The 24,790-nt window shown below is 36.0% G+C and overlaps 1 protein-coding gene across 4 annotated transcripts in view; it reads right to left on the bottom strand.

Annotated features, from left to right (window-relative positions):
- Positions 1 to 24,790, bottom strand: part of LOC124360581 — a 497,152-nt gene that overhangs the window by 160,879 nt on the left and 311,483 nt on the right. For all 4 annotated transcript variants that reach the window (XM_046814313.1, XM_046814315.1, XM_046814312.1 and 1 more), the window contains one exon: positions 17,160 to 17,223. The gene's annotated coding sequence lies outside the window, so the exon portion shown is untranslated. The remainder of the gene's footprint in view (positions 1 to 17,159; positions 17,224 to 24,790) is intronic.

The following is a 24,790-nucleotide window of genomic DNA, read 5'->3' as shown; positions in this document are numbered from 1 at the left end:
AAATGCCAAAGGAGGATAGTTGTTCAAAAAGAAACCGCAGAAGAGCGAGATGCTCCTCTTCTGACTTCAATGGCACAATAATGTCGTCGATGATGGCACAGCAGAAATCTAGGCCCCTAAAAACACCATCGAGGAGTCGCTGGATGGTTTGTGCTGCATTGAGTCCGAAGGTCATATAAGGAGATTTAAAGAGCCCAAACAACGTAGTGATCGCTGTCTTGGGGATGTCAACAGGAGAAACGGGAATTAGATTGTAGTACAGTACAATTTACTGTAGAGAAAATTGTTGCACCGTTTTTTTTTTTTTTTTCCCCCTTGGGGCGGCCTACTGCCATGCACTTAAGCCTCAAGGGCTTTTTGCGCACCCCGGAAACACCATGAGGCCTACCAGTCTACAACTTCAGCAGTTCAACAAACCGCCGAAAACAACCTATCAGGTCCTCCTGGGAAAATTCACCACCCCTGTCCATGCTACCAAAGATGGCATACCGCTCTCTTGCTATTGCAGGGCAATCAAAGAGCAGGTGCTCAGCAGTCATTACACCTTCCACAGAGCGGATCCTCCTGAAGGATGTCAACTCTGTGTAGATGCTTCCTCAGGTGACCATGCCCCGTGATGAGACCAATGACCTTAGAAGACATTGATCTGTTTAATGAGAGAAGGTCCGAAGCCACCTTGGAAGAAGGTGACTGTAATACCATTCTACTCACTCTCAAACCCGGATGCAACCTCCACCTTCTCCCATGCTCCGCGTAAATCCATTTCGAGACAACCCTAGAGGATTCACACCTTGGAACACCGCAGAACGGTTGAGGGCCCGTCATAATTGTTGCCAAGAATCCCTCATGACCAGGAACCCAACAAACGGTTACATTGTTGATTCTGGCAAGGGAGGAAACGGTCTGATAGCAATCCCAAACCACTTTGGATTTGATTGCACAGGAATCCAGCGCCTTCAGCGCTGCCTGACTGTCCATGAAAATGTTAATCGTCTTGCACCTATATCGCAGACGAAGATTCTCACGAGCACATTCCATAATGGCTACGACCTCCGCTTGAAAGACTGTTGGATACGGACCCATAGGAACTACCAGCTCCCTACATGGTCTCACTCCCAGAATTCCAGCGCCTGTGCCGCTTTTTGTTTTGGAGCCGTCTGTGTACCATTCGAGCTCCGCTGGTGGAAGAGGTTTCTTCCCCTCTGACCAATCATCCCTTGAGGGTAAAATAATCCTAAAGGGTTTGCCAAAGGAAAACTTTTGTGGCATCTGATCAGAGATCATGTGCAAAACATCCTCCTGTATCAGAGTGCTAATTCTGCAGTGCCCACGTTGCACTGTTTAGTACGTGTGAGCAATCCTGGATGTTGGTAATTGGGATGCGATCGGGAATGGTTCTGGAATTAAGAGCTCTGGAATATAGTCTCCACATGGGCTCCATTCAGAGCCTCGTGTGGAGGAGAGAAGACCAGCTGTTCGAGGAAGGTCTATAAATTCATATTTGGACCATATTGTCGAACTCCATCTTGGCCAATTTGAGTTCATTAGGAGCTATACGTCTATGAATACAGCAGACTGGTGGACCAGCAGTAGTCCTGATGTAGTGCCGTGTGTTGTGTTTGACCGGTAAGGCTGGTTTTCCTAAGAGTCTGCTGAACTGCAGGTAGTTTTGAAATAGCTGGGAACATGCAGACCGGAAAGATAGAATTTACTGTATTAGTGCTGTTTACCAGACTGCAACCACTGTCGGCGGACATCCACTAGGAGATCATAGTGGTGCAGGAAGTCTATTCCAACAATGGGTTTGGATATATTAAACTATAATAAATTATTTTCTTAACACAGTTCTACTCTGAAACTAAAGCTATATACAGCCCAAAACACCTCTTGGCCACTGATCAACTCTACAGCATTCCTGATTCGCTGCATCATATATTCGATTGTTGACGGTCATGTTGTGTACACAAAACCTTTCAACCTACCTCAAAGGTAGACATCCAGGTATGTCAAATCAGGAGATATTAGGAGATAGTTGACATGACGACCTCCCGATACATCTTCCAGGATATTGTTCAACATTGTTCGCTTAATGAGGGGGTGCCCCATTGTGCATGTACCACATAAATATGGTTCATAGACTGAAAATTCCAAGTCTACATCAGCTAAATCTATCAGTAAGTTAGACAGGTGGAAAATCAAAAAGTTGTTGTAAGAGTCTGCAACGAGGTGTTCTGCGGAGAATTGGGACTTATAATTTTGCTGCCAACAATGACAGGTGTTCAAAGTCCAGTACCTCTGATAATCAAACACCCGCATCCAGTTTCGGTTTTCAAAGGACCAATACTTCATTTTATAGCGGTTCACTCGCCGTTGCTGTGGAAAGTTGCCTTGCCACATCACGGTTCAGTAAGAAAGGAGTGTTCATTTTGTTGACACATTTCTATATCACAAAGATTTATTCTATGAAGGTAGTCACCACCATGCAATTCTAGGTGTAGCAATAATTTGAACGACTGCATTTTGTTGTCTTTCAAGATTGTCAACACTGACCTTTAGCTTCACACCTGAATCAAGAGTAACTCTCCTAAAAGTTGGATTGAGTTGAACCGCTGCCAAAACTTCTGGTACCCTATCACTTCTTACATGCCTAGCCAGTGTCTTGCCTTTATTTTGGTCTAGTTGCACCTGTCGTTTTTTACGCACACGACAAACAAGTCTTTGCGATTGAGATTCTCTGTCTGGATAGCGTTCAGCGTAGAGATACGCTTCAGCTGAGTAGTTTTGAAAACATTCACCTAACGTCATTAGCACTTGGAATGTTTATTCATTTGTGTGCGGCATTTCTAAGAAACACTATAATTCACAACAAAAGGATACTCAAAGCATATAAAATGATAAATGAAAAGCTGCTGAAAAATAAACAAGAGTTCTTGTTGAGAAACTAACAGAAAGTAAACCATCAATGACCCAACGCAGCTATTAGTGACCCGCTGATAATTTATAAGCTGTAATAATCAGCTGATAAATCAATCATAAGATTAATTTTATAGTTACTCAGGAACTAAGCATGAATGATACTGAACAGCAATACATTGACAGAGGTGCCTCAGCAGTCAAATGTGTAATGACATTGGGAAAGGATCTGTTATTGTTACTTGCATAAGAGTTGAAAATTACAGAAAACCATGTTGAAAAATAAAATATTGTTTTGTTTTCAAAGGTCATTTAACTTTAGAGTATTTAAAAATCTGAAAAATCAATCGAAATGCCCTGCCGCATATTTCCTTACAAACTATTTAATATGGTAAAAGAATGTAATGGTATCCATATTAATAGCAAGCACTCAATGTAAAAACTCCCTCTTTTATTGTACGATGTAAATACGATGTGTATTGTATCACAAACCTATTTTTCAAAATAAAACTTTCTCAAACAACCCCCCTATAGAGCAAATAAAAGGTTTTTGCGGAATATTTAATACAATTATCAGTATTTTATTGTATGAGGACAAATTAAGGTAAATTATGATATAACCATTTTTATTTTTATTTACAATTTTTATTCTTTAAAAGATAATAATTTAGATTAGAACCTAGTACCTTTAGTTTTGGAGGTAATTGGCCAAAGTCTCACTAAAATACCTTGGAAAAATTACGTTAATTCCGATTCCTGCATATTTTCGAAAACAATTGGAGATGCAAAACAATTTTAAATTCAAACTTCGTTCGTTTTAATAAAACATTTAAAAGAATGTACATTATTCATGTTGCTATTTAACAATTTTGAAATATGAGTTTTTGAATTTTTCAAAATTTGAGTTAGGGGTCAAATTCAATAATAGTAGTCATGTGGCATATTAGAATGAAGCTGAGTTTCTTGAGAGCAAGAAATTCGAGTCAGAACAAACAAAACTCAAACGGATGAAAAATACAACGTTTTCCATACTTTTAAATGTTTTCAAAAAACGACTGCTATTTTGAAAAGGATTGAGATAAGTGAATTCTGTTTTCGTCCTTAATTATTTTTAACAAGGCCTTTAAAATAATGTACGATTTTTGCACTATGCTTACATTTAAAAATGTTATATTCGAACACTTGACTCTTAATTTTTGAACACCCTGTATAAAACAATTTTGATGATACAATTTCAATGGATTACCCATGCGCAGTTTATGGGGAAAACGCTATTTTTTCTATGTCATTATACCAAACTGTTCTCTCGTTTTACATACTGCACGGATGGTCTGCCTCACCTGGTATAAACCAGTGCAGTGCATACACTACTTCATACACCAAGAGGCCATCCTGCAGCGGTGCAAGATTATGTAACATACCTCCAGAGAATCTCAAGATAATTCAAGTTCAAGTTCAAAAATGCTTTATTCACAAAATTTGATTTTACAAACAAACATGCATTACATTATTCCATGCGCTCAAGCGCGAGCGGGATAATTGATCTCTAATTCTGTAATCTCATAAGAAAAAACTACACAACTGGCTATTAAATAGCCAGACTTATATTATAGGTGAAGTTGTAAGTAATATCCAATGAATTATTTCAGTCCTTAGTTAAATAATATTTTTTTTATAGGAATCTTTTGATTTATAAATCTTAACTTTGTCAATATTATTTTACAAATTAATGTTACTGTTACGTAGAAACTAACGGTTAACAGTGGCTTTGCACGCAATTTCCTGTAGAACAACAGGGAAATCATAGACATATCCTATTTAAATCACATGTATCAAACACTCCTGTTAAATCACCCACGGTTTGAATCCATCCATGCTGACACATGTAGTAAAACTCAATAAATGCTACTGTCATAACTATTTGCAGCACGTTACCAAGAATGGCATTCTGCTTATGTTTAAAATTCTGGAATAGATATTTTTGGATAAGTAGTATTTCGGAATTAAAATATGTCTATGTATTCTGTAGCAATATCCATGTCAAATTTTCTCTAAATCCGCCAACTACATTTCATGTGGTTGAGTATCAAACATTCATACTTCCAAATGTACTAATGTCCAAACACTCAAACATTATTCTTCACAAACTTTCTTATTTATAATACAAGGTACGCCACACCACGCATCGCGTAACAGACTTTGATTAGAATGCATGCAAAGTTTCAAATCTATATATCTCGTTAATTCTCAAGATGTCCTGCAGATAGATAGATAGTTAGATGTACAATTATACAGGAAACATGTTAACGTCTCTCCAGTAGTCAAAAGAGAAACTGTGTTAGCCTTAGTATTCATTTATTGAGTTAAACTTTCACAACTTGAACCAAGACAAGAATATTAAACCATCTAGAACAGGACCTATGTTGTAAATGTTTCAAACTTTAAACCAGCGTATTTTTTAAAGAGTGAAATCTTTGAGGTCGGATTTGTGACCTTTAATTAGATGTAATACTCAATCTATGCTCTTATTTAAGATTTTCTTCTGTCCCATTGCGGGCCATCCCCTTGACATGACAAAAAAATGGTAGTTAGTTACTTAAAAAAGTGGATTTATATGTGCAGTAATGATGTACAAAGTTTTATTGCTTTACTTGTAATTGTTCGGAAGTTACCAAGCCAGTGCAGGATATTTTTACACCCTGTATAAATAAACCATCATATTAGTTTAAGTCTATAGGTCAGTTCGTTTTCAAGATTCGTCCAGACAGACAGACAGACAGAAATGAATATTTTTCAGCCCCACGAGTAAATCTCAGCCAATTAAATGCATATTTTAGTATATTTTCTACAGTATTAAACTTATTACTTTGTTGACTTTATTTTTTTAATATTCCAATATTCATGACACTACGAAAGTATACGTTTCTATTTTGTATAGTTTGTTTCAGAAACCAATATGCAAGAAACCATCAGTCACTAACTAAAGAAACATTGACTGATTGAATAACTGAGGAGTATAAACTTTATTTCCTGTTGTATTTTGTATGAGAATAACTGGCCGCCATTGGACAAGAGTCAATTGGGTGGTTTTGTATAACTAATAAATATTTTACTGAATATCGTACAATTTATCAGTGCTGTTATTAATTATTTTAAATACTTTAGTGCTACAAAAGTGATGAATTCCCAGTTTAAATAACCAGTGATATTAGTCAGAATAATTATAGTAAAAGGAAGGACAGATTCTTGAAGCGCAGGGAACTGAAGTTGCTCCTCTTAGGTACTCATATATCAGGGACCCCGAATAGTTCAGGGAGCATAAGTCCAGTGGAGCTGCGATGGGTTATTCTGCTGATCAGAATCAAAATAGTAGTTTAAACTTTACAGGACCACGATTTAAGAGTTAGCTTAAGGGTTTATGTGAGTGAGCTACCCGTTGGACAATCTTCTGGTGTGCCTTTTTGGAAGAGTGAAATTACTACGTAATTTCTGCTCTCAATCTGAAATTCCATATGAAATTTCGTAATCGTCCGCGTCCCTTAGTTGAAAGTCTCTAAGAGTATTGATGGTGTAATCCATTTTGCTATTGAAAACGTTTTGATAAAGTTAGAACGAGAATATATGATGAACTTTTGTGAACCCCTGCCCATTTCACGCTTAAAAAAGAAAGAAGGCATAAAAAAGAAGCACTTGAAATATTCCTTTATTTTGAAAAAGAGAGATAACAAAAGGTAGATATATGATTTGAAATTGAATATAAACGCTTTAGAAAAGGACCTAGTTGCTACTAAAATTGAAGGTAACGTGAAGCAAGTAATTGCTGAATTAAATTTAAAAAAAAACATTAACAACATTATAAACAAAATAACTGCAGATTAGATCAATAAATAAAGGAACTCAAAAATAAATTAGATTGAAATTATTTATTTATATTCTTTCAAACTGGCTACAGACTAAAGCCGATGGCAAAATTTCCTTATCAAACCAAACTGCTATGGTTTCATCAGTGAAGTAGTACATGAAGCTGATACATCCGATTGTAAACGTAAGCCGCACCAGAAAGAAGGTTATCAGCAACATGTTGGGCAGTTTACAGTGCATCCATAATAGAGTCAACATGTCAACTATATTTGAAACGATTGGTGAGAGGTGTGAAAAACGACATCAATAATTTTAAACCTAATGACTTCTTAGTTGTAATAGGGGGATAAATAACTTTGGTACTAGTAGGGAGTGCAATATTTAAATCGTTCACAGTGACTTTCTGGCCTCTACCATTAGTACTAAGTGTCTCCTGGCTGTAATCCCTACAATATATGACTATAGTTTCTATCCTAGAGAAAAAGCATTAATTAGAGAGACTAATTCTTAATTAAAAGCTCTTCATTAAGACAAGAGTAAGTATGGAATAAAACGTTTAGAATGTTAAAAGAGAGGTATCTATTCAAAACTAGAGGAAAATATATACTTTTCTGGGAAATGCACTGTCAGATTAAGGTTTGGGCAAATCATAACATAACTCTTTTGCACTAGAATGAGAGGGGGCCACCACCAAATATGTTGCCTGGATGGTGTGCTGTGTGATGCTAATCTTGGTTTCTCGTGTTTATCGGCTTACTTAGGTTGGTGCTGATACTCTTTCAATTTATAATTATAATTGTCCTTATTTTGCATATCCAGAGTAATTATAAGAGAAAGTTATGCTATACCAGAGAACGTAACCATCCGCACAGCATAAAACTGTGTCAGGATAAGTCTAGATCTCCGGTCTCAAAATCACTGGACCGGAAATCTAATATAAGTCTGCACCTGCAGGTTCACAAATGGTTGTTTGGATTATTTTCATCGAAAGCTTGTATTAAAAATATTCTCGAAAAAGAATAAATTCGTATATTTATTGTTAGGGGGTTTAAAATAAATACACTGATTAATTGTAAAGACTCTTTAAGGTTTATGGAATTTAAAAGCTTTAATTTAAAATAGAAATATTGGTATATTTCCAATGGACTCTCCTGCTTGGATAGTGTTATAACCTCTCTTCCTAATACAATCATTCATAGTCTCAACTTCTGACCTTGAAAGATAAATAGTTTTCTTTTAATTTACCTGTTGTTAGGAAGTGCAAATGCCAGTATTAAACGAAAACGAGTACTCATTGAAATAAATATGAGTATCTTTAAGTTTTCATTGCAGAAGAAATCGTGGGAGTCTCTATATCATTACAGTTTAGTAGATGCAATGTTTGTTTTAATCTTTTCCAGCACTATAATCCATCTTTTCCTCAAGATCAATATGGATTACAAGATAGATAAGAGAAGAGGTAAGTTGAAAGATCCTGCAAGACGTTTACTATCCCCAAGAACTAAAGGTTCGTTATAATTTCTTCAGACCAAATAATTTCTTAAAAGTCCCCACGCCATTGCCATTTTCTTCCCCCCTACCCCTCTTTGAACATTTATTATGCAGACTCACGGCGTAATGGTCTTAGCTCCGGTACAATAAGGCCTATCACTCTTCTGGGTGCGTCCTATAATACACGGTAAAAAGTTATTCACCATGATGAAAGTTGTTTCGTCTCATGTAAAGATACCTAACAGTTTTTAGACGGCGCAAATTTTAAGTAACATGCATAAGCATTTAGGAAAAATGGGCAAGCATTAAAAAAAAATTGGTAATCATTTAAGAAACATGGATAAACATTTAAGTAACATGGATAAGTATTTTTAAGAAATGGGTAAGCAGGAGGCTCCACTTACAAATGTACAAATTGTGCTATTATAAATTAAAGCTTTCTATAAAGTCCACAACACAAACATTCTTTAAGATAACCAGTGTGTTTATGTTAAAATCCATTACAATAAATAAATGAATTTGTTGTTTTTCCAGAATTATTAGGACAATTAATATTATAATTACACATTATAAATAGATTTTTTCCCATATCTTGTTTGAGGTTAGAGAAATAGCAATCTCTGCACTCAATACTGTCCCTCTGATCTAGGAAATATATTCCACAAGTAAATGTTTACCTAACAATATTGTATTTAATTGTGACCCATACAAACTATCTGAGTTCTTCCCAAATGGTTTAAGGGCCTTCACAAAGGAGCAATTATCTGTAACAGAAACACGAATTTCCTACCAACGTTGAGGGCTGCAATTTTAATTTAATTTTATAGACAACAATCTATATTCTTTCTCGGTACTCTATAATGGATTCACAAATTTCCATAAACATAGATTACTCGGAAAGCTAAAATAAAAAGCGAAGTATCTTTGAGGTAAGTAATAATAATAGCAAGACAACTACATTTCAGTAAGTAGCTTATTCCGTTTCGTGTTCCTTGCCATGTTTCAGTGTTCTCCTATTAAAACAGTGATAAGAAACAGATTCCAAGTGTGTCTGGGGTAAGCTATGTTTATTGAAAATATTAATTTGTTTCCTCTCTCTTATCTCACTGCTGTAGAATAGATTCCATATTGTCTCCAATAGGGACATCACTTGGAACACAAGTAGAAACAGCGACATATTCCATACAATCTGTGAGAAAAGTGATCTCTGCAATCTATTCAATCTAGTTGCTCTTTGTTTGTTGTTGAAAAAGACTCATAAAGGAGCATCATCTAAAACTCTGATACAAACAGGGAAATTTCACATGACATCTCGGAGGAAAGCTGTTTTTATTTATACATTTTCTTTCTGTAATCTACTCTGAGTTGCTGCTTTAAGATGGATTCCACATTTATCCAACGGAGACTTCACTCGGACCATTCATATGAAAAACATTGTATTCCGTAGCGCAGTAGATGTAAGTAGTTTTTTTTGTTTACTTAGGGCGAGAATATGAGGAAACCTCTCATTGCACTTAATCCTTAAAATACCTTTGCGCTGCTTCTTGAGAGGCAGGATATTCAGAATGGGTAAGGTAGGGGTCGCCTCCTATACAGATCCTATAAGAAAGGATAACAATGACCACTTGTCATACCTGTACACTTGTTATTGGAAGAAGGGGAGGCTAGCTTTGTAAGCAGCCTCTTCCAGTCAAAGCGAGCAGATGAGGCCGTAGAAGGAAACCTAGATACTACCGTCCGATTTCTCTGTTATAAGTGTTTGCAAAAGGGTTCAGAGTCAATTGATGGAGTTTTTAAATAAAAGCAATTTTGTAGTGATAATCAGTTTGGTTTTCGAGAGGGCTTGTCTACGGAAAATGTTCTGATCACATTAATGGAGACTGTATAGGAACCACCCAATAACAGTTAGAAACTTCTGCTCTATTTGTCGATTTAACAACAGATTTTGACACAATTGATCATGGAATTTAGCTTGACAAAGTGATGGGAATTGTGGCTGGCAGTATAAGAGGTTTGCCTCTTCGATTGTTCTCTAGTTACTTATCGTGAAGGAAACAACGTGTTAGGATAGACAACTGTTTAGGTAACCCTGGTATAATGGAACATGGAGTTCATCAAGTTTCGGTACTGAGTCCCATCATTTTTTTAATCTACATCAACGATCTGTGTAATAGATGCTTTAATGGTATACTCGTAGACTGGTTACTTTTGTCGATGATACTGTATTTGTCTACGAAACTTTGATATTAACACCAATAGCAACATGGCGAGAGGCCTGTTCTTTCTCAGGCTCTGGTTTGACAAGAACTACATGATATTAAGTGAAATGACAAAATTTATGATATTTAGCTTCAGAAGTGGAGTTAACTTTGATTAACTATTAAAATTACATAGCTTTCTTTGGTTGTTTTAGTTTGAGCCAACATAATATTATTTGCAATTGTTTACAGCTTGAGCTAGTTAGTAGTGTTTAGTAGTTAGGAGTTGTCATTGATAGGTCATCTGTCATGGAAGGATCATGTAGCAAAATTAAAAAGAGAGTTTTATATTAATTTGAGAAACTTATATTTTTTACATCAACAGTGTCGGACTAGTAAGGCACTAGTTAATGTATGTTATGGAATCACGTGCTGGGGCAGGACCTACAGCTCTAAACTATATCCCATTATAGTTTTTCAAAAAAATGCATAAGATTGATTTCTTGTAAGGTTTTTTGAACATACATGGCCAGTATGTATTTGCTATGTATTTTTGCTGATCTAAAGATTGTTCTGTTACGTAATTGATTTATATACAAAGTTTTAAGGATGTTCTTTATTAGAAGCACTTCATCCTTTATAGCACGGGAAACGGGGTACAACCTAAGAAGAATCAAATAAAGAAGAAGATATTAAATAGTTTGGGTGCCTAAGCCAATTTCACTGCTTACCAAATATTATATAGTAGTATTGCAGCACGATTGTTCAATATTATGAATGCTAAAATTTCAGATTTTGTCTCATTTAAGCCATTTTTGAACAATTTAAGAATACGGCTCTTTGGACAGGAATGTATGTATACCTGCTTGAGATAGTAAAGTAGGAGGTTGGGTTGAAATGTTAAATTGAGTTTTCATTAAAATAATAAGCTAATATATCTGATATGTGTGATGGTGGTGCTAGTTTAATTTGTATGACTGTTTTATTTTCCATCTTCATCTTTATCTACCATCATTATTACTAAGTTGCATAGAAATATTGGGCTGTACTTTTTTCATTGTTTAAAGTAAGTGTTTATGTTGTGAATCGCTGCTAGCTTTGTTTTAGTTTGTTCATTCAAGTGATAGCGATCCCAATTCAGGTTTCACCTAGGGGCTCCTATTTATATTGCTATAATATATGTACACACACACACACACACACACACACACACACACACACACACACACACACACACACACACACACACACACACCTCCAGGGGGTTTGCTGGTCCCCTACCGAGCGCCCCCCCAGGTGGCGGATCGGGGAATGCTTCTCAGATATGGGTGGTACCGAGGAAATGAAATACTCGGGGCGGACCAAAACCAGCTAGGGGAAGGTACGCCGAAATAAAAACCAAACATGGAAAGTGTACATCAAAACACATTACCCCAAGCGGGTACCCTCACTAGCGAGGGAAATCCCGTCACCAATTCCGATCGGGTGAAAGCCCCAGTGGTTGGTGCTGGCTCCACGGATTTTGGGGGGAGCCAAATGTACGATGTGGCCAATCAGGCTGGTGTGACAGGGGTGGACCACTTGGCCCCGTGCATGCCTACTATTACAAGTGAGGCCGAGGGGATGAAACTGTCTGTGACTAGTGAGGAAGCCTTGCTACGCACACTCACGGACAAGATCAACCGCTTGGCGGAGTTCATCCTGGAAAAGAAGAATGTTCACAACGAGCTCAAGGCAATGGCAAGGGGTACTATACGGGCCATGAAGGATTTCGTGAAGGTCCGACACACCATTGCAAAGAAGAGCATCGCGTGCATAGACAGAACATGCCAAACCTCGCCATTCTTTCTTCAAAAGAATAAGCCACCGGAGCGAGAGCCACGGGACCGTCAGACACCGCCATCAGGGCCGGCTAAGAAGAGGGTGAGGAAAGAGACGAAGAGGTCTCTTGTTAAGAAAGTCACGACTTTTGCTAAGAAAGTCATATCAAGACTGAGGGAGGAGGAACGATCGAGACGTCCCCTACAGCCACCCTAGAGAGCTTCGCACAATGATACAGTGTTGCCTGAAATGAGGTCAATTGGATCACCCTGAAGTAGCGGATAGCTCGTGTCACTCCCCGCGAAGTAATGCCTGGCGGCGGTCCCGCGGGGAATATTTGTGACAAGAGGAAATGCTTTTGGTGGTGGTTTTAGTGGGTATATACGCAGTATGAGTCCCACCCTCTGGGGAGTGACGGTTCCCTACCCCAGGTAGTCCATAAAGGATTTCCCCACCGTGTTGGCATCGCATAAAAAAACATATATATATATATATATATATATATATATATATATATATATATATATATATATATATTGATTTCTCTATTAATGTTGTCTAATTGTCTATGAATGTAAATGTACAATAAACATTGTAAAATGTGTTATTCTTTTGTTATTAATTTTAGACCTATAAAATTAACCTAAAACTAACTTTGTAAAAATGTATTTGTATTTCTGGCAGAATAAAGATTTATAATTATTATTGTATAAGTTTTCTCTCATAGTATCAGCCATTAGTTTTTTCACAAGAAGGAGCTCTATATTAAATGTTTAATTGTGTTTTTTGTAAGGCAATATCCACATAAGCGGAAGCTGATTTCCCCTTACAAGTTAGTGAATGAAAATGAGACGTTGAAAACATTACTTATTTGGCTAGAGTTTCATTTATTGAGGAAAATGCCTACTTACTGTCATTATTTGGACAAAGTTTTAATATAAATCAGACAACTGTGTTCACATACTATTGGGTAGGTATTATAAAAAAAGTAGACGTTTGGATGCGTTTTAATAATATATTCAAATTATATATATCCCATAATATTCTAAGACCAAAACTAAGGACGTACAAGTTTTTGAAGTTTAACATAGTTCTAATGGTACAGCTTATAGCTTCACTACAGCCGGCTCTAGAGTAATATTATACCTTACACTGAAACATTCTTAAAACCTTTACCAAGCTCAATTTTTATTTTAACGTTTATGCAATGTACAACTTCACAAACATGTATGTTTCTCAGTGATTACGTACATCACTGAATGAGAAATTACGTTAAGTAATTTGTACATAAATATTAATAAAAGGTTACGTCGTATACATTTGCAAAGCTGATGTCACATCTTTGCACTTTTGAAATATACATGTATCAAACGTTTATTGTTGAAATTATTATGCCAAAATGAAATTTTTAGGTGAATATGGTGCATTTCCACGTCATTTACATAGTAAAAATGTCGGAAACAACATGTAAATATATAACTTCATAAATGTAACCCCCAATTTAGTCAACTAACAGAAAACAACAAGATTGGAAAGTAGTTGTCTGTCTTGTACAGTTACAACAGATTAAATTGTTTATAACAAAATAACAATGTTCATGTTATATTTTGTTGTTCAGTTGATTAGTTCTTTCTTGTATTTGATGGAAATTAATTTCTGAGATTCTGTACTTCTTGGCGCGTACGAATGTACGTAGTGTTTTTGCGCGAATTATTACTTCAATAACATTTTTGTTGAGGGCTTCTAGTTTAGTTTCGCTTTCAATTTAGCTTACAACCAAATGTGCTTTAATGCTTAAAATTAAATTTTTCAATCAATGAAATTTAATATCAAGTTGCATCGATAATTTTCCTGTTCAGTTGTCATCCATTGATTCAACTATAATTGAATTTTATTTTGTATGGAGTAAAATGTTTCGGTTAGGCCTATATTTTTATTCATTCGCTCTAAGTTTTGTTGTCTAGGTAGTTCGGTCTTCAATATTTTGTCAAACAGCCCTGTCATTTGCTGTTTGATGTTCAATATTTTTTATTTTACCCTCCATTTTTTGTATTAGGGCATTCATCAGTTTTAAATAATCAGATTCTATGGTAGTGTGTGTGGTATAATGCGGGCTTCGATTTCTGGGATATCCACGTCGTTTTTGTCCTCTCCAATTCGCCTTTATTGTTCCCCGCTACTCATATGGAGTCGATCTACTTCCCCGATACTCATATAGGGTTGATCTGCTTCCCCGCTACTCATATAGAGTCGTTCTCCTTCCCCACTACTCATATAGAGTCGATCTACTTCCCCGCTACTCATATAGAGTTGATCTTGTTCCCCGCTACTCCTACAGAGTTGATCTGCTTCCCCGCTACTCATATAGAGTCGTTCTCCTTCCCCACTACTCATAGAGTCGATCTTGTTCCCCGCTACTCCTACAGAGTCGATCTACTTCCCCGCTACTCATATAGAGTTGATCTTGTTCCCCGCTACTCCTACAGAGTTGATCTGCTTCCCCGCTACTCATATAGAGTCGTTCTCCTTCCCCACTACTCATAGAGTCGATCTTGTTCCCCGCTACTCCTACAGAGTCGATCTACCTCACCGCTACTCATACAGAGTCGTTCTCCTTCCCCACTACTCATATAGAGTCGATCTTGTTCCCCGCTACTCCTACAGAGTCGATCTACTTCCCCGATACTCATATAGAGTCGATCTACTTCCCTGCTACTCCTATAGAGTCGATCTTCCCCGCTACTCATTCGGGTCGATCTTCTGCCCCGCTACTCATATAGAGTTGATCTTCTTCCCCGTTACTTATATCGAGTCGATCTTCCAATTGATCCCTGTCTGAACCGTTCCTTGCAGCATTTCGATTTCTTCTTCCTTATAATGACTAATTTTGCAATTGATATTGACAGACGTCTCTAGTCCTTCCTAGTGTGATGATGAGCTCTCCCAGTATTGTTCGAGATTTCTGTGATGTTTCTCCTGAAGTTGTGCGAGAAGTTATCTCAACAATCGATTCGATAAAGGTTTCCATGTTTCTTGATCTGACAGAGAGCTTCGATTCAATTGATATTCATTGGGAATTAATATTTTCTTTGTATGTGATAGAGAAATAACTGAACAGTATATTATATAATCGACAAATAAACCGTGGGAAACAGTAAAAAGGAAGGGTACAATTAGCTGCAATACCATACGCCATATCCAAACTGATATGGCGTATAAGTAATAAAGCTACCGATAATATACGACAGCATAAAGAAGATTAAATAGCCTTGTAAGATGAAATAACATTGTAAGCTAAGGATGCCGAATCAGCATGTTGACTTTTACTGAAGTTAAATTATGTACATCAAAATAATACAAAGTATCACTCTTAAATTACACGGTAAACAGTCGTTAATGATAAATTATTTTATTATAAAAATACAACTTAATATTATTAAGTTTCGGGAATATAATATTGCTTGAGGCCGTAATGTCCCTTCTTCTGTTTTTCGTTGATTTTAGAACTTAATATGAATGTTTACCGATTCTTTCCACGATTTGGTATGGTCCTGTAAATAATTCAAATACCTTTGCAGTTGCAGTTTGGGTGATTGTTACTAGGTCTCCAATATTTACCTTGAACAGACCCCCCACTAAATCGACCCGAAAGATTTAGTTTAAAGTACAGAGGGTCCCATATTCGATTCTCAAAAATTTCAAATAAACCCCAACGTCAATCTGTACATTATTTTAAAGGTCTTTTCATTCTAAATGTTTGGTGAAATAATACAAGGACTAAACATTTTAGGAACGGAATAAGGTTTTCTATATTTATTATTATATTATTTATATCCTACATTGCATTTGTATTATAGATAATACCGCTATGGTGGGAAGGGTTGATTTAATGTGAAGGTTAAATTTAGCTTCATTTCATCTTCCGTTTAGTGCAGCATCTGAAGTCTCGTACTGTTATAGACTTGACTCCTGGAGGCTGGAATCAATGACCGCCTGAATAAATCCAAAAATAAGTTGGTGACGAGACGTTCAATACAAATTCCTTACATAGTTTCGACATCAGATACATCCAGACTACAAGTCAGTCTGGTTTACCCAGCAGCCATCCAGCATAATCTAGACGAAGAAGTGTTCTCAATGTCTCATCAGGTGCACAATTGTTTCATTCTTGTATCTTTGTTCTAAAATGCATGGCAAGGGTTTTAATACAATAAATGCACTGGTTTTTTAGCATATTCAAGTGATATTTGTTCAAACAGAAATATGTATGTGCTTTATTATTGAGTTTTTAAGACGAAGCCATTTGGGTTTTGTATTAGTTGTTTTGTAAACAGAAGTACCCTCTGATGTTATGAAAGGTATTCATAAAACTTTTTTAATCCCTATTTCTCAAAACCCATATTTTGGCTATGTGACCTTTGTCTGGGGGGGGGGGGGAGGGAGGGACTACAAGCTTTGGTCAGAATGAGTGACATTTTGACTTTGGGGATACAGAGGAATGTAGTGAGTACCTGCAGTAAATTACATTATGATACCTATTGGTATTTTAGTCTTTTTTAATAAATTAGTCGTCATTATATTTCTAAATGTACTAACATGGTCATCTTTGTTAAACTATTAGGCCTATAAATTGTGTATTTCTTAAGATATTTTCACACGGATCTTTTAAAAGGCCACTCACTTGATATGGATAAGGATATAATAAAGAAACACAATTGTGCAAATGGATTCCGAAATGTACATTTAAAAATAAAACAATCATCGAATGTTGAAATTTACGTTTAAATTATAGGAATAATCTAGAAAATTATACGTGAAAAGTTCTAAAACATCTCAAATAAAGATAAATAATAAGGTTTAAATCAAATTACATACCTGGATATATCACGATGTTTTTGAAACTTGAGCCAAAACATGAACGTGTGTTTTGAAATACAGGCTGAAACAAAAAATATAACGTTAGCACAAGGCAACTTACTAATATTTTAGTAATTCATAAAATAATTTAACATTATTAAGTATTTCTAATAGTAGCCTATATATTAACTACAGGAAATGAATAATTATAAGATAAAGAATACTGTAGAATCTATAACCTATGTAACTAGTATCGCATAATAATTTTACTGAGTTTAAATTTTATCATAAAGCAAAGTTCTTAACCTATTGAAAGCATTTCTAACCAACTGAATGAGTTCAATAAGGTCTGAAAACACTCAACGTAGATTGTTGTTTGTATGGCCACTCCATAAATACAAAACTGATATTCTTGATTTATCTATCTAAAACATCGGTCGGAAGTGGTTGGTCGGTGACTTTCCCCGAATAGGAAATATCATTCTGATAAATTATTTGGACAGGTAATAAAGAAATAGACTGCGTTATTATTACCCGTTTAGTGAATCCAAAATTTGAACTCAGATGTAATTCGAGGAGAAAACCATCACCACTGCTGTCGCATATAATTAATGTTATACTTTAAAACATTTGAATACGACTTTAAAACTATCTCGTCACCAGATAAGGTTGATAAGTGTTCACAAAGTAGCAGTCTACAAGTCGTGTAATAAGATAAGGACCTCCAACATTGTAAGAATTGCCTTGCTCTCCAGAATACGGATCTTGATAACATCCTACTGTAATGTCTAATTTCGTCTACTGAATTATACACGGGTAGAAGGCGTTGTTACCATTATGATTCCAGACATTCGCAGAAGCACTACGGGTTTTGGTACTTGCCTGTAATGAATAAGATAAGCTAGGAATTTGCAATGGGCAGCAAAGAACTGGGCCAGACAAAGGTTTAAACTCCCCACGATTCCGCTGTATCCAATTAAGCAGGTCTTCGGTCAAGCTGGTTGTCCACCAATCAGTTACATCTTGGTATTCTAGGTAGAAAAGATATTTTAGAGTTGATATTGGATACCTGGTTACCCCCCCCCCCCCGCCCGAACTGGCACTGGAGTTGAGAATACATATTCCCTGCCGTCTCAGATCCTGTCGGGAGATTGCTGGGTCTGGATAATTGTTGGAAAAAATTTATTCGCTAGAAAAGTTTAAAGACCTATTACATCATTTAAGGTCGTTTAATAATAAGGTGCTTTTGGAATTTTTCGACTCCCGCACTGGAAGGGGAAAAAGTTATCCTCCTTAAGAGTAGTTATTTACTTGATAACATTCTAAGATGCTTTTATCGAATTAAAATCCATTATTACTGCATTATCCGCGGTTTAGTTGAAGAAGTGAAAGAAGCGTCCTCGAATAAAGTGTTTATATTTCCTGAATGGATGCCCTCAAGGAGGTGTAGTGCCCTCTTTTCCGTGCCTTCCTGGTGGATGACCTTTACCAAAGGCATATAACTGTAGTGCTATAATGACAACGTCAGGGTCAGATGTAGAACCTCGTCCTAAATGCCCTACATTTGATATAAGTTCAATACTGGTGTCCAATAAGAGGGGCTTAGGATCAACGTGATTAAATAATCATGGTAATTAATCAATGGAAAATGTACAATATTCAGATTAAAAATACTCTCAAGATATCTTGCTAATTGTTGAACTTCACAAACATTAGGCCAAATTTCAGAGAGGAACATACCCCAAGCGCATAGTACAATTCGTTATTGAAAGACCCAACAGAAATCAGGCACAAACAGAAGAGGAAATTGCCAGGCTCCTTAATGATGGCTAAGTGAATATACACAATTTTAGTTTAGGTTACAATCCATTCTTGTGAATTACTACAGGATTTACTAATTTTCAAGCAGATCCCATGAAGGGACACGGAAGTGTGTCATCGAAATCTATCTTTTATATATAAAATAAATCGATACATTGGATCGAAGGACTCGACATAACGTAATGACAGTCTTACCAACGAATCCAACAAAATAACCTAATTTTATTTATTACTATGTCGCCGGTTAAAATATCAAATGACCTTACTTATTTAGTTATAAATTTGTGTATTCTACGAACTTCTCGTTGCGACCATTGTTACACTTGATCAGTGTAAAAATGTTCGCTAACGCTAAGCCAAATTCCATGGAGTGCTTACGGAAAATTGAGCTTTGTGCAAAATTTCATATTTATAGTTGAGTTCGTTTTCGTGATATCGTGCGAACAGATACATAAACAGAAACATAATAATTTCCAGCCCCTTTGTGTTATTTGGCTTTAATAACGCTCAGCATTTAATAATCCAATACACATCTTGAATTATTATGTATGAGTACATGGCGGGTTTAAAACCGTACAGCTGGCTAGAATTTATTTACCATATGGAATTAGCCCCTAAAATATCACTAATATTTCTTGCTATTGGTACAAGCAAGAAAAATTATATATAAGTTATATACTTTATACTCGTATAAATTATAATTTGTCTGACAATTTTAACCCATATAAAGAATGTATTTGGATCATAGTCGGTCGTACTGTACGAGCTGAGAATCCTCACTCATATATTTAATTAAGATATGAAATAGTAGTAGCGTAGAGCTTATTTATATCTTAGAAATAATAGTGCTGATCAAAATGGAATTAGAATTAGTTCCCCGTATATGAAAGATTGGTAGGTAACAAACGGATTGTAATAATCCAGTACTAATCACTGGATTAGTATTGGATACAACCAAGTTTTGTCTGCGTTTTCAAGATATCGTACGGACAGATAGACAAACAGAAATTACATTTTTCAGCCTCTCGAGTGATAAGCTGTGCTAAAGATCAGCCAACTATCAATTTTGCAGAGAAATTTGTGTATATTATTGGTACCATGAAAACGGTTTAACTATTTGACCTCACGACCCCAAAGCGTCTTTAAACTTAAGACTAATTATTCTGAAGTGGTTTGGGAAACTGGAATATCTTCCTTGGCTGTCACTTATTTTAGGAGAGTTTATTAAGCAATTTAAAAGAACATGTATAAGACGTTATCAGTTATTCAATAGGAAATCGCGAGTAAAGCTGCGGATAGCTGCTAGTAATCATTATATTATGTTCATATGACTGATACTTCGTTCAAAATCTCATGAATTGTACGCTATGCGTTTGGTTTGTGTTGCCTCAATAGGTTCAACAAATTTGCAATAAACATATTGGTCTCAAGTCTGGTCTGTAAGCCGTTAATATTTCGGTTAAATTCAATATGAATCTTGTATTGTATTTTATATGAATCCATGAATTTGTAGGAAGACCAGCCACTGCTATTAAGTATTAAATTATGTGTGATCTTTAGGGAACATATCACAGGATTCTGACCCGGTACAAAAAAGTCTTGAGAAGAGCTAAACGAATATCATGAAGAAGGTTTTGTAATGATATTTGTATTGTGAAAGAGAACTCTAGAATTTATAAACTTTTAGCTAGAAGTAGTTTAATCTACCTTTGCGATGCTAAAGGAGCCGTCAGAGCGAGGTCACTAATTGTCAGAAGGTAATGAAACACTGGTAAATTATTCACAAACAATTATTAAACACAAACTTTTCTGATTAAATTGTGTCTGACAAATTAGATACCAGGTAGATGGAAGCCAGCCGTAATGTTACTTTTCTTAGGATATGGTGGACAATCACCAAGTTTGGTGCTCACCAAGTCAATAAGTGCAGATGATGTAAGGAGTAGAAAAAGGGATTGAGGGGTTTCTCTCAATGATATATAAAATGTACTCAAGAATACATTTCGGTGTCTTGGATGTTATCTAGAGTGGCGTGTGTACTCAAGCGTGGTAGGAAGGGATCCGTGTGAATTCCGCCAAAAGTCCTTGGTCCGTTTTTTTTAGCATTCCACATGTTACACACAAATCTTATGAGTCAACTCTTCACTAGTTTGTGAGCAGAATTGAGATGGCGGTCGAGGAAAAGAGGTAGCAATTTCTTGGTAGTAACTGTTAAACACAGTGGAATGGTCACAGGTCTGATGGGAAATGCCCTCATGATTGCATCACTAATTTTTTAGGTCTGGTCTTTCGGTTTATTTGGGCCAAACTCTTTATTGGGCTCAGCGTCTCAACAAGGAGATTGATCGTGGTAAGTGAGCTCTACTAACGTATAGGTGCCTCGTAAAGGGTTTTAAGGCCTAAACTGTTGCTTTGTTTATGTACTTCTGTATTGAGTCGTGTAGTGCCTTAAGGGGCTATAGTGTGGTGGTCTTAAACGGAAATAAGCATGGCGGGTAGAGAAATCGCAAGTGTGCGGCCTTTCAACTATTTTCAGTACGGGTAGTATTATGTTGGGATCTCAGTCATTCTATAGAATATATAAGACGTAGGCATGTGAGGTAATCGATTTAGAAAAAACGCCGAGGTTATGGATGAATAGTTTTATATTAAGTTTTCATAATAGTTGCTATTGAGGTAGCCTACTAAAGCTGGGCAGATTTGTTCTGCGTCGGATAACCGGGTTTGTTACAGAGGACTGGCATCTGAGAAAACATCTTTACACGAAGGGAGATGTTGACGGAAACATTGTGTGTAGGATGTTTGGACGCCGTGAAGAGACTGCTGAGTACGTGATATTTAACAGGTGTATTCTTGAGGGGAAGAGAGAGCAAGGTTTATGAAAAACTGGTCAAGGGACATGTGGTATCGCACGAGGAAGTTACAGCACTGTGGCAAGCTTTTTGAAAGAGCCCAAGCACTGAAACCATCACTTATACTCGGTGAGGAAAGGATCTCGATGTTGACACTCCTAGGGGTAGGATATACCCACGCTTGGAATAGAACAGAACATTAACAATTACCTTATAACACTTAATAATATACAAAAATAATCAATGATATGAAGACAAAATATTCAAGAACCTAAAAGGGTCATTAATTATACTGAATCCTTAGAGATAAAAACAAATAATAGTTAAAATACAACGATGTAAATAAAATGGAAAATAAAGGTGTATTTATATAAAACATCATAGAGACAGATATCACTACTGAAAATATAAGTAGTAGTGGGCTGACCGTTAGCGAAAGGAGCTGGCAAAATGTTTAATCTTTCATCATTTTGTCTGTCTATCCGCAGGGTAACTCGAGAACGAATATTACAATTTTTTATTGCCATTAAATAACATAAATATTAGAATAGTCTTTGTCACATAAGTCATCCAGATAGAAGTGTAAAATTACATAAGTAGTAGTTACCCATGGCTTTTACACATGATTCCTACTAAATAACAGGTACGTGGTAGGCAAATCTTTTATAATGGGACAATAAACACTTACAAAAGTGATTGATTGTTACTGAAAGATAATCCAATCTCCTGATCAATTTAAAAATAATTAAAATTTTAGTTTGAAGAACAATCTTTTGAAGCCTTGAAATAGGGAGGTGAAACAATTTTTATGGTTACCAATAAAATACACAAATGTCTGTAGAAGATATTATTTCTGAATAACATTTGAAATATTTAAGTCCAGATTGGAGGAATAGTAAGTCCATAGTAATCTTAGTGGAAGTAGTTATAATGCAATATGATGGAACTATAATGATTTTGAAACGGTAGTAGACATGTTTATGGTACATATAATTTCAGTATTAATTGCTAAAGGTTCTAAAGGTAAAACATTCCCACAGGTTCTTTCTTATTTGAGGTCTAGCGCGTGAAGAAGCATTTCTGGTCCGGAACAATTACATTAAACACACTTCGTAGTAAAGTTTTTCTTGTTTCCTCGATCAAAAAAATATATACATACTCGGATTGAGAAGACCACTTCAGTCAAAAAGGGTCTACTTCCGTTTCATTGCAATCTACAATTGGAAATGCAAGTCTAAAGTATTTTCGGTGCCATAGTAGTGTTTGCATTGTTGCTCTGACCAAGAAAACATCAAAATACATATATCTGAGGTGTTCTGTGATTAACAAGCATCTACTTCCGGTCATTGTAATATACTTCCGATGTCATATTGTAATTGATTTCCGGTAGTAGGTCCAAAAATTGGGAAATATTGACATATAATTGATAGAAAAACGGTACTAGGCTATATATTAACATAGAGGGGCTGTTAAAACAATCTCTGAGCAAATATAACTCACTTTTTAACTTCTCAAATTTTACTATGGGATGATTGAAATGATTGTACAATACTTTGTGCAAAGTAAGTCTGAACCTAGTATAATATCTGTTTAGGCCCAAAAGTCATTAATGAAATACGGTTTTATATAAATGAACTAGATTATGTTAACAATATAAAAATAGATATTGGGCCAGGCCCAATATTTTGTGCATAAAATGATTAAAATATATAGCGAGGTTTGTGGAAATAACTGTCCCAGAATTGACATTTGGCACAAATTTGATTTTATAAATACGTATCTCGGCTTAGTTTATTGGCCAGCTTGGTACGCCATTTCGATTATATCTGGTGGATGTTGAAACTTTATGGAACACCGCCATTTATGGTCTGGACGAAAAAATAAAACTGTTCTGGAATGCTTGTAACATTTCCTAATGAACAGTATTTATTTATTTTCTAGAATGAAGTATAATGAACATTAAACATTAACATTCAGCTTTAACATTCAACAAGCAACTGTATATGTAGTATGAGTAATTATGCTCCCTGTAATAAAATTTTTTTGAATGGGTGTAGATATCTATTACAACGTAAATCCCATAAGGATTTTTAGTTCGTCAAGAAATGCTGAAAACAGAAAAGCTGTAGCAACGCATGTACTGTTGAGCTGAATCTCGTTGGATGTTTGATGGGCTAGGCTCATTAAATACTTAATTGACATGAACAAGTTGTACTCTGTATATTTGCTATTACCATCGGCACAATCGTGTGAGAGTGAGCAGTCATGTACCCGGAATGTACAAGGCACTACAGTATATAAGTGAGATAGTGTAAGAGACTGAAAGACTAGGATATATTTTACCGTACCTGTCGTGGACAAGGCACTACAGTATATAAGTGAGATACTGTAAGAGACTGAAAGACTAGGAAATATTTTACCGTACTTGTCGTGGACAAGGCACTACAGTATATAAGTGAGATAGTGTAAGAGACTGAAAGACTAGGAAATATTTTACCGTACTTGTCGTGGACAAGGCACTACAGTATATAAGTTAGATAGTGTAAGATACTGAAAGACTAGGAAATATTTTACCGTACTTGTCGTGGACAAGGCACTACAGTATATAAGTGAGATAGTGTAAGAGACTGAAAGACTAGGATATATTTTACCGTACTTGTCGTGGACAAGGCACTACAGTATATAAGTGAGATAGTGTAAGAGACTGAAAGACTAGGAAATATTTTACCGTACTTGTCGTCGTTGACGTGTTATATAGTGTCTATGTTTAAGTAACGTGCACTTCAAGGTTGAAGGCCGAGGAAATATATTGCTCAGCTAGATGGGGTAGGCATATAACGCATGTACACAGCGCAGCATTGCATTTGTATACGTGACATACACTCTGCGATGTCGAAGGCCGAGGTAATATACAATAAAATACAATTGTTATTCATATAAACACACCAGTACTGTGACATCTATGTTACATTCATG

The sequence above is a fragment of the Homalodisca vitripennis genome, chromosome 4 (genome assembly GCF_021130785.1).
Source record: "Homalodisca vitripennis isolate AUS2020 chromosome 4, UT_GWSS_2.1, whole genome shotgun sequence".
NCBI classification, from domain to species: Eukaryota; Metazoa; Arthropoda; class Insecta; order Hemiptera; family Cicadellidae; genus Homalodisca; species Homalodisca vitripennis.
Note: the sequence above shows the minus strand (reverse complement) of the source record. Positions and strands in the feature narration are given on the sequence as shown.